Raw genomic sequence first — 6,666 nt, 5'->3', positions numbered from 1 at the left:
CTATGTTTAATATTATGGCTGTTCTGTCTCTGACCCCAGATAAGTTTATTAGGGTGCACAATATTTCAGGGAACACAATACCACCACATGTACCTAAGCAGTTGTTCATGCCAAGGAAATGTTCCTCTGTGTATAGACTTCCTGTCATTGTATTAGGGTGGTGAGATAAGCTGTGATGTGGGATATCAGCCATGAGTCCCTCTTAGTGTTATTTGGCTCCATATTACCCACCTCAGTGTGAGAGAAATTGTATGTTCTTTTTTTATTTTTTTGTATGTGTACATGTACATGTGTGTGCACAGCTGCAAGTGCAGTTGCACTAGTAGATTCACATGCGTGTGGAGGCCAGACTTCCATGTTGGGTGCTCCCTCAGTCACTTTTTGGGACAGGATCTCTCACTGACCCTGGAGCTCCCAGGCTCAACCAGGATTCTAGGCACACCAAGTTGTGTCTGGTGCTTAAATGTGGGTGCTGGGGACTGAACTCAGGTCCTCATGCTTGCATGGCAAGCACTTTACCAACTGAGCCATCTTCCTAGCCGATCAAAACATATTTATAAATCCTAACTGTAATCTGGATTCTAATATTGCCAAAATAAACATTTCTTGAAAATCTTTGAACTGCATATTTTTTCTGTTGGCTATTGCCTTTAGGAACCATTTGACCACTACAATTTGGATGGATGATAATCAGGTTTTCTAAGCAAAGACATTAAAAATATCATAAAATCATTGTAAACACTCTATGTGCTGTACACAAACTATGAGGTTCTCATTTTGATAACTAATTCTCCTTCCCAGCTGAACAGTCAAGTCACCTGCTGCCTTTAAGCCAGACTGGCATCTCTGGTCATCTTTAATATTCACGCTTCCATGGACTCAGTCCCCTGCCTTAATTCCACATCTAGTCACCACCACTCTTCATGGTTAACTTAGGATGCACAACTAACCATGATAGGTCTAGCTCCTTCTGTCCTCCACATCTGTGAACTGCCAACCTCAACTGCATCCCCATAACTGTGTCCATGAGTGGAGCAGCTCCTTGACCAGCTCAGTCTGTTTTCTTGCATGAAATGTGAAGACTGACAATACTCCCCTCAGAAGGTTGGCTTGAAGTTTAAGTGATGACATATCCTAGTATTAATAGTTGATCAATTTTAAGTGATCAGTAATTATTAGCTGTCATCTTGATGCTGTCTCCCCAACCCTCTGCTTTTTTATTTATAATATTCTTCAGTGTGCCTTGTGAAGTTTATATCAAAATAGAAAGGGTTCTCCATATACGATTTGCATAGTTTATTTCAAACTATTTTGTGGGAGTTATTGAATTCTGGCACTTCAGAAACGTGTTTGGCATGGTGGCACACTCCCATAATTCTAGAACTTGGAAGGTGGAGGCATGAGAATAAGGGGTTCAAGGCCAGCCTCTGCTACATAGCAAGTTCCTGGCCAGTCTGAGCTATATGAAACCCTACCTCAAAACCAAACAGATAACAAAAGAAACGTTTTGATAACCTAATATTGATAGTTAATCTTCATTGTCAAGCTAACTAAATTTGGAGTCCCTAGGACACACAGCTTTCGGTACGTCTGGAGGGGGGGTGGTATTGAGTAGCAAGGATCAACCCTGAGTGTGGAATCCTGCATTCCATGGACTGGGGTCTCAGATGGAATAAAAAAGAAGAAAGGGGCTGAGCGCAAGCATCTGCTCTGCCTCCTGACTGGACACAGTGTGACCAGCTGCACCACACTCCTGCCTCCACAGTTTCCCGCCATGACGGACCACACCCCCAAACAACAGAAACTAAACGCATCTTCCTGTTGTCAGACACTTTGACACACAATTGAAAAAGAACTAACATGCTAACAGTGAACCAGATATAGCCAAATTCAGTAGGAGAAAATTCACATTTCTCTAACATTTTACCCCTAAAATATTATTCACAGTGTGTTAGAGACATCACTGTTTTGAGACCTAAGATCTTTCCTATGTTTCTTCATGTCAAGAAACAACCTACCCCATCTTGGCATCATCTTGAGGAACACTCATGGCCCAAAAACTGGGGTCTTAGCTTGATAAACCACAAATTGGGATACCCTGCTCACTACCCTGGGATCAAGGAGTGGGTATGAAGGACCATGCCGGAGTAGGTGGTATAAGAATTCCCTCTTTAGATATAATGAATGGATGCTACAGTGGAGAAGGGTCTCTTCCTCTTGGAAGCCAGTTGCCCACGACTGGTGTTCTCTTCCATAGTTTAAAGCGAGTCACTCTGAGAGGTGAGAATAAGGTCAATGGGAAATAAGAGACAGACTAATAGAGGGGGAAAAGTGGTGTGTGTGGCAGGGGAGGGGCTGGTGACAGCATTTAAGCATCAGAAATTAATTGTGCCTGAAGCCAGAACCCTCTGGAGTATCCCTTGGGAGACTATCTTATATCATTGCCTCCCCACAGCATTTGCAATTTGTAATTTCAGGTCCTATTTAATAATCAGCACACTGTTATCTGGGGTGTATTTGTGTCTACAAAGCAGCCTGGCTGGCTTACTAAACGAACTTCAGCCCAAATCAGAGCTCAAGTGTTGTGTACACAGACGCTCACTTCTCACACAGCAGGTACCAAAAACAAACAAACAAACAAAAATAAAATACAGAAACAATGTAAGGAACAAAAGGCTTATTTTGGCTCATGGCTTTGGAGGGTTTCTCTCCTTCACAGTGAGAAGTCACACAAAGTAGCTCAGATCATGGTGGCAGGGGTGTGGTGGAGATGGTCCCCCTGAATGCCAGCTCTGGCAGCTTTCTCCTCCCCCCTTTTCTAGGCCTACAGTCCATGGGTTTAGGTCAAACTATGCTCAGAATGGGTCTCTCTTGGTCAGTTAATCCTCTCTGGAAATGGTCCCATGGGCACACATAGGGGTGTGCTCCCATGGTCCCCTGGGCCATTCTAAATCTAGTCAAGATGACAGTGAAGGTGAACCATCACACTGGAGCACCATGGCTGGTTCTGACCTAGCTGGGCTGAGACATAGCTTGGTGACCAAGGCCTGCTAAGCACATTACAGTCTGGACCCCACAAAGGCAGTGGGACATGCCCCTTTTCTAAGTCCTCTGCCTTTTCTTTGCTCCTTCTTTCTTTCTTTGTAGTCCTCACACTTGAGAGGCACTGGCAGTGGCCCTTAGGGTTCCCACTGGACTGCAGGAGGTAGCTGGGCATGTGTAAGGCATGATAAGACACAAGAGCCTGCTGCTAAGGGGGTGTTTTTCACCAGGAAACTTCATGAGAGGAGATAGACTTCTCTGCAGGTACACACAGGACACTGAGCTCAGACTGATCCTGGTTTCGGCTTGGGGCACCAGGCTCTTCAGTGCCTGTGTTTGTGACTGGGACCCTTCCCTGGTGATCCTGACTCAGAAAGGGGACTGGAAAGCCTGTACTTTCCGAAGAACTCCTGAATAATTCTGATACATAGTTAGGCCTACAGGTCACCCTCAGTCACAGAGGAGAGAAAAGAAGGGAGTGGGTGAGGGAGTGAGGAGAGGGAGGGAGAGAAGGGAGGGGGAGGGAAGGAGAGAAGGAAGGGAGGAGGGAGAGAAGGGAGGGGGAGGGAGGGAGGCAGGGAGGGAGGGAGGGAGAGAGGAAGGGAGGAGGAAGAGGAGGAAGAGAAGGAAGGGAGGAGGGAGAGAAGGAAGGGAGGAGGGAGAGAAGGAAGGGAGGAGGGAGAGAAGGGAGGGAGAGAAAGAAAGGAGGAGGGAGAGAAGGGAGGGAGGAGGGAGAGAAGGGAGGGAGAAGGGAGGGAGGAGAGAGAGAAGGGAGGGAGGAGGGAGAGAAGGAAGGAAGGGAGGGAAGGGAGGAGGGAGAGAGGGAAGGGAGGAGGGAGAGAAGGAAGGGAGGAGGGAGAGAAGGGAGGGAGGAGGGAGAGAAGGGAGGGAGGAGGGAGAGAAGGGAGGGAGGAGGGAGAGAAGGGAGGGAGGAGGGAGAGAAGGGAGGGAGGGAGGGAGAGAAGGAAGGAAGGGAGGGAAGGGAGGAGGGAGAGAGGGAAGGGAGGAGGGAGAGAAGGGAGGGAGGAGGGAGAGAGGGAAGGGAAGGAAAGAAGGAGGGAGGGAGAGAGAGAAAGAGGGAGAGAGGGGACTAACCAAGCCAGGTACCAAACACATGCCTCTAAAATGGAAGACTCTTCATCTCTGCCCATGTTTAAGACAAATGTTTACTTGCTGAGACTATAGGTATTCAAAAACCTTCAGAATTTCTCTTGGGGAACTTTGATAATTATAAATGTGGCTTTTTGTTTGTAAAAATGGTGACCATTAACCTAAAGCAGAGATTTAAAGTAAAGATGCTGATTTCATCCCCGATGCCTAAATGCTCTCATCACAAATTCTCAGGAAGCCTTTACACTGTGACTGATCAAATGACTGACAGCTGGAATGAATGAATGACTAAATGAATGAATGAATGAATGAATGAATGAATGATTCAATGCTTCAGATCATCAACTTCCCATGACCTCACCTACTGGCAAACATCGGTGCTGGCTGCTGATAAGCTCAGCCTACACCCAGTACCCTCGGCCTCTCCTACTTACCGCTACCGCCAGTCACCCCTGGTGCTAAGCCCATCCTTTGAAGACATTAGAAATAATGGGGGACTGGAGAGATGGCTTGGTGCTTAGGAGCACTTACTGTTCTTACAGAAGACCAGAGGTTGGTTCCTAGCAATCAAACAGTGCTCACAACTGTTAACTGCAGTTCCAGGGGATCTGACATGCTCTTCAGGCCTCTGCAGACAACAGGCACATGCATGGTATACAGATATACATGCAAACACTCAGCTACATTCAATTTTTAAAAATTAGTACAAATGCAGGGTTGGGGATTTAGCTCAGTGGTAGAGTGCTTGCCTAGCAAGTGCAAGGCCCTGGGTTTGATCCTCAGCTCAAAAAAAAAAGTCAAAAATTAGTACAAATGCATTTTAAAAATAGAGAAAGAAAAACAATAGGGCTGTTGGCATTTAAATGCAATTCTTAAAAAATGATCTAAAAAATTCTTTGAGCAACAGCCACACTGTACCAGAGGCGTCTTTCAAAGCGACTGCCGTGAAGAAGATGGGCAGTTTGGGACATCGGCATTCAATGTTTTTGTAGGAATCAATCTTTGAGTCTGTTTCCCAATCACCTTGTGCTACCCTCTCAAAACTGTCCCAGTGGCAGACACCAGTGCTCTGGATTTACAAGTTTCTATCAGGTGATTGATTTTCTAGACAAAGGTGATTACTTCGCTGGACAAGTTGGACTCAACTGCCCTGCGGAGTACAAAAGCAACTCAACTTTGCTCTACAATTAGTGTCTCCACTTTCACAATCAAATGCTGTTAGATAACGTTGCCCATCTGACGGCCTTTTATAAACTGACTTGCATTTCCCAAAGAAACTGTGTTTTCTAATGTGTTCTCACAGCACTCCCTATTTTAGGCCACCAGTGAGAAAACACTACTATAGTATTACCTGGTCTTAAAAACAAGACTGAATGAAGGGGCCACAGCCGTCAACCAATCCCCCATAGCAATGAGAAAGTCCTCAACCTTGGCCCTCAGTAAGGATCTTCCAAGATGCTTGCTGCTATCACGGCTCCAAGCAGAAGATAACACGGAGTTCTGATAGAGCAGACCAAAGAAGAGTTCCCCAGTGGCGGGAGAGCTGCTATTCAGAGCAGCTTTTTAGACAAGAGAGTGAAGCCAGTGGCTTTCAAGGGAGAGAGCGCTCCAGACCATGGCTTCTTCACTGGAGGACTCATGAGAATGAGTGTTAGGTCAGCACAAGTGTGAACCTCACCAAAGACTCTGTGCCATGACTGACTCATTTGCTCTACCCCCAGTACTGGCTGTGGAGTGTTCTAGAGGGTCCAGCTGAGCACAGTGCTGGGGAAACTGGCAGATAGCAAGAGGTGTTTTGCTTTGTTTTGTTTTTTGAGACAGGAGCTCACTCTCTAGACCAAACTGGTCTCTACTCATGGTCACTCTGCCTCTACCTCTGGGATGATGGGTTACAGGTGTCTACCACTGTAGCAGTCCTAAGCCTAGCTTAGAACTCACTGTGAAGCATATAGGCTGATCTAGAACTCATAGAAACTATCCTGGTTCAACCTCTCAAGTGCTGAGGTTTCAGACAGGCATGTGTTATCATGTGTGGCTCTCTTGGAAATGTTATGACTTTCTTTCCAGAGGGACAAACACTTATGTAGCTCGCCAGCTTGTTGTTTTCATTGGTGTCCAATTGCTGTGTCCATGCAAACACCTGCTGAACACTTGCACACAGAGCAGTACTTGGGTTCTTTGGTGACTCTTGAGTCCCTACCTGTGTGGGAGATGCTGGGGTAGTCAGAAGGAACTAAAGTATAAATGTTTATTTTTTCCCTCTTCCTTCCCCAGGGGCCTCACGAACCTTTCAAGTTTCTGTGCATCTTAAAATAACATTGCCAGTATCCTGGGAAATATAGCTGGACGTAACTACTTAAACTTAAGCCATCATTTGCATCTACTTTCACTTGGAGAGGAGGTGCATTTCCTACTTGCCCACTGAGCTCACACCTTGGAGCATAAGCTCTGTGTGTCTTTTTGTAGGACAGAGCTTCTGGGGGCAGCGTGGGAGGTGGCATGAAGTCCCATTCC

This window comes from Onychomys torridus, chromosome 3 (assembly GCF_903995425.1).
Source record: "Onychomys torridus chromosome 3, mOncTor1.1, whole genome shotgun sequence".
In the NCBI taxonomy this organism is placed as follows: domain Eukaryota; kingdom Metazoa; phylum Chordata; class Mammalia; order Rodentia; family Cricetidae; genus Onychomys; species Onychomys torridus.
The sequence above is the reverse complement of the archived record's forward strand: the minus strand, read 5'-3'. Positions refer to the sequence as shown.